The sequence below is a fragment of the Misgurnus anguillicaudatus genome, chromosome 17 (assembly GCF_027580225.2).
Source record: "Misgurnus anguillicaudatus chromosome 17, ASM2758022v2, whole genome shotgun sequence".
NCBI classification, from domain to species: domain Eukaryota; kingdom Metazoa; phylum Chordata; class Actinopteri; order Cypriniformes; family Cobitidae; genus Misgurnus; species Misgurnus anguillicaudatus.
In genome coordinates, this window is record NC_073353.2 from 15,224,905 (window position 1) to 15,237,586 (window position 12,682).

The following is a 12,682-nucleotide window of genomic DNA, read 5'->3' on the forward strand; positions in this document are numbered from 1 at the left end:
GCTTGCATGGTTTACCACTATAAACATTAACCACTATAAAGCTGTAAAATGTTTACTTTATATGGTATAAGTTTTGAAAAACAAAGTAGAAAGATCTTATTTTTGATGGACGTTTCCAAATGTAATTTGGTTTAATGACAAAACAAGCTCATAAAAACTTTTTTTTAAATCTTTTAAAAATGGATGAAAAGTATATTTTTGAGTCAGGAACAATTGGTTAATAAAGTTTTGTTTATTAAATGACATTTCAGTACATTTTTATGATTTTTTCATAATATTTTTGATATTCCTATTCAAATGTCAGTTGGTACAACCAGTCATTGTCTATTTCTCTATTAATGCAATTAAATTGATAACAATTATTTATTAAAACTCAAATTATTAGCTAAATAATTATCTTATTAAAATTATTTCGCTTATGTTTTTAATTTCTTGGGGCATTTATAACAGTTGCACCCTTTGACATTTGGTTGCACCACCTGACCTCTGCAATGAATTTACATTTAACAGCCTTCTACTTGGATGCTGGTATAAACTTTTGCCTGTGATATAAAATTCATAAATATACTTTTTAAATACAATTAAAATGAGTTTGATAAAATAGCATTTTACACTGGATGTACCACCTGACACAGAAAGTGTGCTAGCATACCCATTACATTAAAGCAGCATTTTTTTTTCAAAAAGCCCATAATTGCATTTTTACTACCCTGACATTTGAGACCATACAAATTGTTGGGCAAAAGTTGAACATGAAATAATGCCAAAGTATCTTTTTTATCATTTGAATTTTTTTACAATTGCCATCATTTGTACATTTGCCCCCACCCCACCATTTTACAAGTTTGAGATAACAAAACAAAAACTAGTATTTAGTATTGAAAATAAGGAAAATGCTTTCGTTGATGTCACAAAGGGCAGGGTGCAATCACATGGATTTCTGGGCGTGAAAAAACGGAGACGCTAGGAATCTTTTACAAGTATGAGATGCCAAAACAAAAACTAGTATTTATTATTAAAATATACTGCAAATGTATTTAAACTATAGGTTTTATAGAATAAAAGGACACGTCATGAATGCATCAAAGTTATTTTTATAGTATGCCCCCGGACACAAAAATATGCATGCTATGTTATTGACCCATTTTCTAATTTACACTGAATGCAGTGCATTTATTACAATGCAGTATATGTGGTCTCCTCACTGAGAACAACAGATGATGATCTAGACCACAAAAATATGGCTGTGCTGAGATTGTAGTGGGCTCAGTTTCACACAGCGTTGTTGAGTCATTCACTCTCACTTGTTTGATGTGGTTATGCTTTAGGCCTTCTTTTTTTCATTATCATCTACTCCCATTTCACACAACCTTTTGAAGCCCCCCAACAATAATCATTGTCTATACAGACATTCACCTGTGGATCACCTATACAGGTTCTTGGCTGATTAGATTTTGCTGCTTTCTTTTGACCCCTGTAACACTTTTTGTTCTTTACTTTACACTTTTATCTCAGGCATTTAGCACAGTGTTTTTCAACCAGGGGATCGCAGCCTGTTATAAAGGGTCCTGGTGTCAGGCCGGCTGCAGAAGGAAATGACAGAGGGGGCATGTGACATTTTTAAAGGAATTTTATTTTATTTAAAAAAAACATAGATGACTTACTTTTGTCAGATTTTTAAACACACTGTTTCCTAAAACATGTCATTTGCACACATATACTGCACAGCTAACTAAAAAATAAAATTTTAACTTTAAATTTGAATTTTTAAAAAGCATAATTTTAATAGCTTATCTTTTTTAGAAGATTGGTAATCATTTTAATTTTGCTTTGAATTTATTCATTAACACCCAGTGTAGCTCTAACAACGTATCATAACTACTACAAATTTTATGGGATGTGTTCTGTTCACATGCCTCACTAACACCTATGGAAAAAGGTAGCTTATTTACAAAAGATTATCGTTTTATTGCAGATATAGTAAACATTTTTTTGTTATGAATCAAGGTTACAACAGTTAGCATACATGACTCACCGCTGACCTTACACACTGAGCTGCGTTACACGAGACGCACCCAGGACTACAGGCAGCCAATAAAAATCCACGATTATCACTTCCTGGCCAATCATCTTTTAGTGCGATTATTCATCCATACTTCATTGCCAGCCGGAGACGCATAGCCCTGTTGCGTATAAAATAATTAGAAAATGACGAAACCTAAAGACGTTTTCTTTATATTTGTAGTTTATTTCAGTTAGTCTTGTAAACATACAAAACCGTTTCAATTCGTTATCTTTTTTGTAAGGCTCGTTTTTAAACCTTTTCAAAATATATATAAAAAATAGCCTAAATGAGGGGGCACAACTCAGATGAGAAATAGCCTCTTTTGTCCCCTCACCGGGCTGGGTCCTCCAGATGAATAACATTATTTTTGAGACAAGACAAGCTAAAAATAGCTTAAAATAAACTAAAGCAACAAAAGGCCTAATCAAGATATTTCATAATGGCTGGTTATTTTTAGAAAACATATTTCAAGCTTTAGACGATTTTACTGGTCAGACATTGTGATATATGGGGGCTTTAAATATTTTATTTTTGTGGACAACAAGATCCTTGAAGTCAAACTGGTGAGATACTGATTTAGCAGACACTGTTATCAAGAATTTAAGTTATTTGCTCCATATGAGAATATTAAGGTCAATAGATGCATGCATAGACATGCGTGCAATTCAGAAGGCTGCGTTTTGTTACTGTTTTTGAAGGAGGTGAGTTTATGAAGACTGGTGTGAACACTTTGTAAGAAAATATTCTCTCAAAAAAAAAAATGCTGGGGTTTTTTCAACCCAACATTGGGTCAAAAAATTACAATGGGCGCTGGGTTAAATAAATTAACCCAGAAAATGTTTATATTTGACCCAACAATAGATTAAAACAACACAGCATTTTTTGGTTGAAAACAACCTATAGCGTATTTTACAGTGTAAATTCAATTATTTCTATAATTCAACCTCCAATAGGCTACTAGATTTCATCTGACTGACTGTTAGCCCAAAACAACTCCATTTTTACTGTTATTCTATTTTATACTATGTAGGACACTGTAAGCTTCTGTTTTTCAGACAAACAAAAACCCAGTATTGGCCTCTGTGTAGTCACACCAACTACTGACAAATAGCTGGTAGCGTTATTTGCGTTAACGTATGCTGCGTTTTATTCCAACGGGAGAGCCATTGTGTCAAAATGTAACTGGATCGTATTTCCATGCTTTCGTTGACGTCACAAAGGGCAGGGCGCAATCACATGGATTTCTGGGCTGGACAGGAAACGGAGACGCCGGGAACGCGCATCGCTCCGCAGCTGCCAGCCACGCTCAAAACGGGAATGGACGCGGGAGAGAAACGGGAGTCTCGCTCATCTCGGCATCGTTATCAAATATAAGCGGTCGACGCGGGCGGAGAAAAGCCGATCCGGCTTTGAGAGGAGCCGGTATTCGGTCGCTGGATTTGCGCAACACGTCGGCGGTTTTTCCCCATTGTTACCGTTTCCTTTGGAAAAGGCACGAGCCGCGGGAGCGTCGGCTTGCTTTGCGACAGTAAGCGGCTACTCTTTATTTATACTCGCTGTTGTATGTTTGTATTGTTGTGGTGATTGTAATCCCTCTCTGAAATAAAGAACAGATTATACGCATGGCCATGTATTCACGTTGGCGATGTTATATTGGCTCATTAACTATGGATAGACAGGGAGCTGCCCTGATATTCAGACAGCTGTGTGGTGCCCTCACGTCTGAATAACGGCCCTGCGCTCTGAATTTTCAAGCGTTAAAGCCCATTTTATGTTGTTATGTGTAACTAAACACTATAAAGATGAATGATATGTTTTAAACATGCTGACCAGACAGCTTTTGCGGTGAGAGAGAATAATGAACCCGTGAATTTGGAAAAATCGCGAGATTTATCAGTCAAAGAGGACGAGGTGCATCTCGCGTTTGTCTGAGTAAATGATCTATTATGTATTCCTTTAAAGAGGTCTCAGCTTTTCAAGTAGGCTATCAGTAATTTCTGTATCACTTATGTTTTGCAGCACCTTTGTATTGCATTTAAACGTCATTTCTGCTGTTTTATCGCCATTTATATGGCGTGTGGCGTGTTCTGCAGTAACACATACTGCAAACAGATGAGCCATTGCCATATTGTAGCTACACACGCGCACGCACACACACATTGATGTTTTGAGTGTCCAGACTCCACCCTTTGCATGGCAGCTGTGCTTTTACTGGTGCTCGTGAAGTCCAGGCTTATTTGTGCAAATCGAGTCTGTTTATATAAGCCTCATAATAGATAAATCTCGATGGATGTAGCCTATTCCTTAAGCTACTTATGCAGATCTGATTCTGCTTAGTGTTGAGTAACTGTAACTAAATATCAATGATCATGTTTGTGTTGTTTATGTAATATCCCTAATAGAAATATAGAACGGTGTTTAATAAATGCACAGGAGGCTGTTGGTTTGGTAAAAATTTAACCAGTCTTTAAACTGCATACTTTATGTGTGTGAGTTACATGTGACCAGGGAGTCCCTTATGTTTTGTACTTTCTGATATGTCCTTACTGAAGGGTAGCCTACTTTTTTGGCAAAGATTAAGTGATTTTACTGGTGTAAATCTGTTATGTACTTCTCTCCTTGTGATGGTCTTTTTTGTGTCTTAAAGGGGTTAGTTCATACCAAAATGAAATTCTGACAGAATTTTGTACTTTTGTACATTTACATCGTTCCACACTTGTAAGACCTTCTTTCATATTCAGAAAACAGATTAAGTTATTTTTGATGAAATCTAGAAGCTTTCTGACACCCTAGACAACAATGCCAGGCCCAGAATGTCAGTATAAAGACATTGTCAGAATAATCTATGTGACTAGTGGATCAATCTTCATAGCATGAGGCAACAAGAATGCTAAAAAAATGACTTTTATTCTACAATTTCTTTCGTGTCAGTCTCTGATGGGGTTTAGAAAGCTCTCGGATTAAAAAAAATCTTAAGTTGTATGCCGAGGATGAACAAAGTTCTTACCGGATGTGGAATGACGTAAGGGGAATTTTTGTTTGTTTAGTTATCCGGGACATTGCACATTAGTTTAACATTTGCACCAGAATTAGCCAAAGGCTATGATTTTGGCATGAACTAACCCTTTAAGACTTATGGTCCTACTTTAAAATTAAATTGCAGATGATGGTCATACCAAATCTGTATTCCTTTACATCTTGCAAAGCCTCCATAGATGGGTTGCATTTCATATATAAAATACATGCTTGCTTTTCATGTATCAAAGATTGTTTATTTATAGGGCTGTGTATCGATTTAGATGTTCCAGATCGATTCGATTTCGCATTACAAGCTATCAAATCGATTCGATTCTCTGTTTAATTTTCGGTTTCGATTCTCAGATCGATTTTTATGCTCGATTCTTGATTCAACTCAATGAATATAGATTTAATATTACTACAGCATTTCACCTCTGCATTACAAATCACGCATATAGCTTTGTTCCAGTTCACAACACTATCGTTGTCGTCTTGCTTGTGAAATCTAAAATGCTTCATACCTCTGACTTTTTATGTGAAGGTGGCATCAATGTCGACGAAGCACCTGAAACCGCCATTTTAAGCAGTGAATGAATGAATGACAGGCTCGCCTCTTGCTCCTTCGTAACATCGCACAAGGCAAAAAAGGGTGACATCTAGCGGAGAAGACTATTAATTAGGTTAACGTTAATCTTACGTTCAATGATTGCGGAAATAAATATGAAAAAAAACAACGATTCGTGGCCTTTGAGAATCGATTTTGAATCGACAACATTTAAAAAAAACGATTAATTAAAAAAAAAAACGATTTTTTTTTTGCCCAGCCCTATTTATTTACTGATTATTTATATCCAAAACATTTTTCTTTAATCTTCTATCTTTTACCTAAAATGTATAGTGTTGTTTGCAAAATAATTTTTTATTTTTGCCATATGTGAGGCAATAATCAAGTGTCCATCTATACCAGATTCTCTTTCTAGAGCTGGCCTCCTTTACTTAAATTACGTCAGATGATTGTGAAACTGGGGTGGATGCTGACTGTGCGGACCCTGAGGTCCAGATGCAGGAAGTCTAGCAGCCTGGTAATGTTGCTGTTCAACTGGTTCTTTGTTCTGAGGTTTCTTAAATGAGGTTCTGATTCATTAAGTTCTGTATGGGGCTGACCTTTTCAGTAGGACTCACACCGCTGCCACTCTCCCTTGACTCAGCACTGAAACTAGATAGGACAGTGAGGCACTTCAGGACAAAGAGAGAGGGAGAAGAAGAAAGGAAGTGGAAATGGGAAGATAGGGAGTGAAATTATTTAAATTAATAGTGTCCCATGAGTCTCTGACAAAAGGACGTCCTTTGTTGGTGCAGGAGCAGGTCAACCAACCATATGCATCAATCTTTGACACGGCTCAAATGCAATATAAGTGATTGAAGCTTTCATGCCAGCTTTAATCAGCTAATTTACATTTTTATGCAGATGCTTTTATCCAAATCAACTTGCATTGCATTCAATGTATACATTTTATCCGTATGTGTGTTTTCTCTGAATCAAACCCACAACTTTAGTGTTGCAAACAAGATGAGATACTACAGGAAGAGAATTTGGTGACATCTGCTGCACAGCAGTTCTAATGTATTGGCAGGTGTGTGTGTGGTCTGTCATCAGCTTAGATGTGTGCTCCTTTGGATATAACAAACCTTTAGATTTGTCATCAGACTGACTTGTCATTAACCCCTCTTTCTCAAATGACAAAGGTACTGCAAACATGTAAAGGTGAACAGGGTGACTCATGAGATAGCGTTTGTACCTACGGATTGTTGACCTTCGCATTGTAATCCACTAACGTTTTATCGGGTGTGTTTGGTTTCGTATTGTTCAGAGCAATATTGAACTGCGGTTCCAGAATGGTATATTTGCATTCCCCAAAGAGGACTCCTTGTAACCTGTATATGTTGGGTGAAAGATAAAAACAGTTTTCCTTTTACAAACCATGGCAGCTGCAACCTGGAATTAGCATGGTTTCATCTGTATTGTGTTTGTGATGCTGTCAGAGATCTGCTTTATGTCTTTACAACCCAATTTGCCATGACAATGCATAAATTATTTTGATTGACCGAGGGCTTTCACTTGTGCAGTGGTTTTAACTCCCTGGCATGCCGTTTAAATTAAAAAGCTTTTTACCTCACAAAATGCTGTGTCAGAAATCAGGACCCCATAAAACACAGTAAAATGCTCACACCCCTATAGTAGGAACGGTTCAGCACTATACATCTTTTGCTAAGGGCTCTGCCAAATATTTTGGGTTAAATACAACCTAAGGATAAAAACCTCAGTTGTTTAACAAAAAAAGCAGAGTTGCCAGGTTTTCACAGCAAAACCCACCAAATTGCTCCTCAAAACTAGCACAAGCATGTTTTAAAAGGGGGTAAATCACGTTCCAGAGGTAAAATCTGTGTATTTGGCAGGATTTATCTGCTTAAATTTGTATTACCGTGGCTAAATATAACATTATTGGGGTTGCAACAGTATTAAAGGACACATCCATTTTTAAAAGATGTAATATAAGTCTCAGGTGTGCCTTGAATGTGTGAATTTTTAGCTCAAAATACCCCACACATCATTTGCTATAGCATCTCCAAAATGCCCCTATTTGGGGGTAAGCAAAAAAGGGCTGTTTTCATGTCTGTACCTTTAAATGCAAATGAGCTACTGCCCTCATTTCCTTAACACAATATAGGACAACATAGTGTGGCCATTCATGCCAGTTCCACCGGACACGACCTGAACATGTTTTCGGGTGTGTTCTTCGGAAGTCGCGTTGCTCGACCACATACGTCATCGAGGTTCTGACATTTCAGTTAAAATACATTAGAAAATTAAGATTTATTTCTTTAAAGACATGCAATCATTGTAGTTTCATTCTTACCTTGAAATTTAACGGTTGCTTTTCTGAAATTAAACCCGAAATATTAAACCTTGATGACGTATGCGGTTGAGCAACGCGACTTCCGAAGAACAAACTCGAAAACATGTTTGGGATGTGTCCGGCGGAACTGGCACGAATGGCCACCTTAGGACAACAGTATATTTAGTGCTACAATGTGCAAACACACACGTTTAAGAAAAGCTTTTGCGTAAAATCAACCAGTCAGTCAGTGGCCGTGGGCGGATGAATCAAAACAGTATAAGACTGCTTTGATTTAATGCAGATTAAAAAAAGGAGTTGGTGTTTTTTTTGTTGTTGTTGTGCTCACACACTGCTGACACACATTTTTGTCCAAACCCCTTGTGAACGTGGATTTTGCATAATATGTGCCCTTTAAAGTAGCCCGATTCCATGGGGAAACTTTAAATTGTAGTGTTTATCACAAGGTGCTGAAATGTTATACTGACACCTGTTGGTGTGGATGCATGACATTTTTCTAACCACTGCTGCTTCACATTAAAGGGAAATTCCGCCTTGAAATGATCCTAGGGTTAATAACAAACGTGCACCGAGTTCGACCGTTCACTGGAGTTTGTTTTCATGCTAGTCTAACGTGACCAGTGTTATTGCTAAACGCAAATTAGCATGTTATGGTAGCCTTCGGGGCATCAGTGCATTAAAAACGAAATCGCTATGTCTATACTACTAATAATGCTCAAAATAACCCCACACTTACACTGTAGCACAATGAGGGTCTCTATATGTAAACCGAAGCATTGAGAACTTTGCAAGTGTACAGGCAGTTTATTAAAAAGAAACATTTACCGCGTGAAAGCACAACACCTGTTCAGGGCAACAACGTTTCACGCGAGAGTTTAGTTTTCCCAAGATGGCGCCCGCATGGATATGTGATCCAGACGTGAACGGTAAATGTTTCTTTTTAATAAACTGCCTGTACACTTGCAAAGTTCTCAATGCTTCGGTTTACATATAGAGACCCTCATTGTGCTACAGTGTAAGTGTGGGGTTATTTTGAGCATTATTAGTAGTATAGACATAGCGATTTCGTTTTTAATGCACTGATGCCCCGAAGGCTACCATAACATGCTAATTTGCGTTTAGCAATAACACTGGTCACGTTAGACTAGCATGAAAACAAACTCCAGTGAACGGTCGAACTCGGTACACGTTTGTTATTAACCCTAGGATCATTTCAAGGCGGAATTTCCCTTTAAAGCAGTTTGTTTACCTTCTTTCTTTTTGTCTGTTCCTACTCTGTCTCATACTACACATTCGCATTTATGAGTTCAATCCCAATGAAAACTCACATGTTGGCGGCCAGCTACTTCAGTGCACTGTGACCAGACTATATTTTGGACGAAGGCATTTTGCCATCGGAGTTTGTTTCATTGCTCCACTATGAATTGTTTGCCTCATTTTCCCACTCGTTCTGTTTGGACTATTCGGTAAATCACTCACATGTTGATGATAAATATCATCGCTCTTAATTATGATGTTGACTCTGGCGCCATTGTTTTGTTATGTTTGTCTGTTGTTATTTATTGTTTGTTTTTGTTTAGATTTTACATGCCTTGTTCAAAGTATTATATAAAGCTTAAAACATACTGTTCTTATTAGTGATTTGGTCAGCGCAGATTAGGGTGATCTCATGTAGTTTTATTCATACTTTTCTGAAAGTATGTTTTGCTTTGTAAAACTTAGTTGTCAGACATAAAGTGCACGTTTGACATTCAGTAATGTGAAACTATAGTTTTTGTGAGAGCACATGAATTTGTAATTATATAAACTTTGTCTTTTGAGCTGTTAAAAGCATGTGGCACAGTGTTGTGTTCACTTACGAAACAGCATTTGTATACACCTCACAGCTGTACTTGAGAAAGGGTGTGACTGACTTCCACTCACTGACTTTTTTTTTGACAAACCTTTGACAGTCTGCAGGCTTAACTGACGGTCAATTAGATTGTGTCACGTTATACTGCTGCCAAGATTTTATGGACGCAGTTGACTTTGGCAGTCTTCATTCCCAGTGTTCCTGTGATGGGACTGACTATTTCCCTCAGGACACAAGCTAAAGAGGGGAAAACAAAGAAGTTCAGTGGGTTCTTCTCAAGGCCCACCATTAGCTAAATATGAAGTGATGCTTTCTCTTCTTATTGTTTGTCCTCTTGACACATGCTTTTTGTACTTGATGTTTCATTAAATATATTTATTTATTCTTATAAAGAAACACTTTATTAAGAAAAAAGTAATGGCTAGCTGGCTGTATGCTATTACATAATAAATCTAGGAAGGGTGGTCCCAATGGACCCAAATGCGAAGTGGTGTGATCTTGTATAATAAATGGCTCACTGTGCATTATCCTGCTATCATGGCTACTTAATAAATGCGTGCCTACATAAATGGACATAAAATATCGATTTAAGTTATGATTGGTATATTATGTGAAAAGACACTTTGCGTGATTATACAAGTATTTAGGAAATGATTTGTCTGGGGCAACAGTGAATAATTATACAGTTTAGCAGTGTGACTGCCTTAATTGACCAATCAAAGTGTAGTATTTTAAAAAGCTGTGTAGTAAGTGTTAACGTGTTTGCACAATGTTATTGATGGGCGCTGCTGATGCAGAGCACTTTAACGTGCTTGTCTGAGGCAGATTCGCCCGAGGTGCTCTCTGTTATTGTTGAGTGAATTGCTTCTTGGAAATGTCTGTGTCACAGCTTCAGATCGCAAACTACTCCGTGTAGGAAATATTAATCGCTTTAAATAGTAGGAGTATACATTTTGCCTGTAAAATACAATGTTATTTTTTTAAGCAGTTTGTATGCTGTTATATTTCGCTGAATCATTGTGTTGCTGAGAGTGCTACTTTTTGTTTATGGTTCGATGGAACAAAGCCTCACCCTATGTAAATATACTGCATGTTAAAGAAGACAACATTTATTTCTCCTGTCTAATTCTGACAATGCACAGCAGTATTTTGCGTCAGTAAAATTTAGTTTTTTTTTTTTTTTTTTTTTTGTTTAAACAGCTTTTTTAGCTTTGGCATCTTTTCTTATCATTCAGTTCAATTCAGTGCGACAAGGTGGACAAAGCTTAAATGAGGGAGCTGAGCTATATTTAAATATTTGAATATCATGCTGACTTTCTCCTGTTAAGTCCTTTTTTACCAAGTAACCACCAGCATTGCTGCTGACAACCACTTAACATATCAGCAACTTCATAGCAACACCCTGGCATCCTTTTAGATTACTTGAAAGAGTGATGGCGAGTTTTGTTCAAGCATTCACCACTTCCAAAACATACAGCAGTTTTGGACACATGACCACCTCCGTCACACGTGTTTAATCTGCTTTTAATATCTTTTGACCTGCTCTCAAAAGTAAGCCAAATGTGTGTGCAGGGAAGTGGGTGAAAGAGTGAATGTGAGAGATGGGTAGAAAGTGGCTAGAGTTCACACGATAGATCATCAAACCGTCACGGTCTGTCTTGTCTCTCTGTCAGTTCAAATAATGACAGACATGTCTGGCTGCACGATTACTGTGAAGTTATCTGTGTTCCTTACAAAATCTGTGCATGGCCTTGTCAGCACAATCAGAGCGTTGTCCTGTCCTGACCTGCTTTTCGCTCCATAGAGGGCCATAGTCTTGGAGAACGAAGTATTAAACTTGTATAACTATGCAACCAGGGTTGCTACTGGTTTTTAGAAATTCATATGAGATATTTTAGCTGTAAAGTTGTTGGCTTACCAGAAAAATAGATTGTAAAATGCATTTTTAATGGAAGAAACATTCTACCGAGCATTTTCTTCTTTTCTCTGTTTGGTGAAGTGGGAGATAAATGAGAAGATGGAGATTAGGATCAGTGTTTGAGTTATGAAATTTTCTTTTGGTGCATCACTAGTTTGGATGTCAAAATTAGATGTTTGTTCTTTACATAAAGCTATCGAGGGGGTTCACAAGTGATATGGATGTTTTTATGATGCCCTAATTGTCATTATTAGAACTTGACACCCTATTAATTTAATTGAAAAGGGTAGCCTGGACATCCTGTCTAGTGTCCAACATCTTGTATGATCTATTACAGACATTTATACAGGTTTTATATGGCCTAAGTAAATACTTGCAGAATAAGTTTTTTTGTGTAGGATAAAATGGAGCAAGTCAAGACCGCCTATCAAGATTTAGAAAGAGATCTAGGCTAAACGAAGAGTAAAATCTGAGATGGCACAGTCACTTATATTAGTAGTAACGGTATCTTTCATATATAAACACTAAGAGAGAAACTCCTTTGCACGGGGCACAGAAAATCATTTGATCATCATTACAGTCGTCCGTGCCTGTCGTGTTGTGGCATGCCTGGAGCGGCTGTCGTGGTGCAGGGAGAAACGTGGTTGCATCCCAGCTGTTTTTCTCTTTGGCGCATCCGGCGCTGGGGTGGGGTGGAGGCGAATTTCTGTTGAATTGTTTAAGGTGGTTTTAGCCTTACTGGGTTTGACACCTTATTTAGTTTAACTTGTTTTATTGCCTTTTTCTGCCAGTCATAATTTTTATTTGGTTATACTGAAGGCTATTTGAAAATTTCATTATAGAAGCGATGTAGAAACTTGGGATATGATTCAGGTAAAAGTTCAGCAGAATTTTCCAAACTGTCTGAAGGT

The 12,682-nt window shown here is 37.4% G+C and overlaps 1 protein-coding gene across 5 annotated transcripts in view; it reads left to right on the top strand.

Moving 5' to 3' along the window:
* Window positions 1-3,293: 3,293 nt before the first annotated feature.
* raph1a (Ras association (RalGDS/AF-6) and pleckstrin homology domains 1a) overlaps window positions 3,294-12,682 on the top strand; it is a 69,058-nt gene continuing 59,669 nt past the window's right edge. For 2 of the 5 annotated variants that reach the window (XM_073855035.1, XM_073855036.1), the window contains exon 1: window positions 3,294-3,593. The gene's annotated coding sequence lies outside the window, so the exon portion shown is untranslated. The remainder of the gene's footprint in view (window positions 3,594-12,682) is intronic. The other 3 variants (XM_055214562.2, XM_055214564.2, XM_073855034.1) reach the window with 2 other exon arrangements.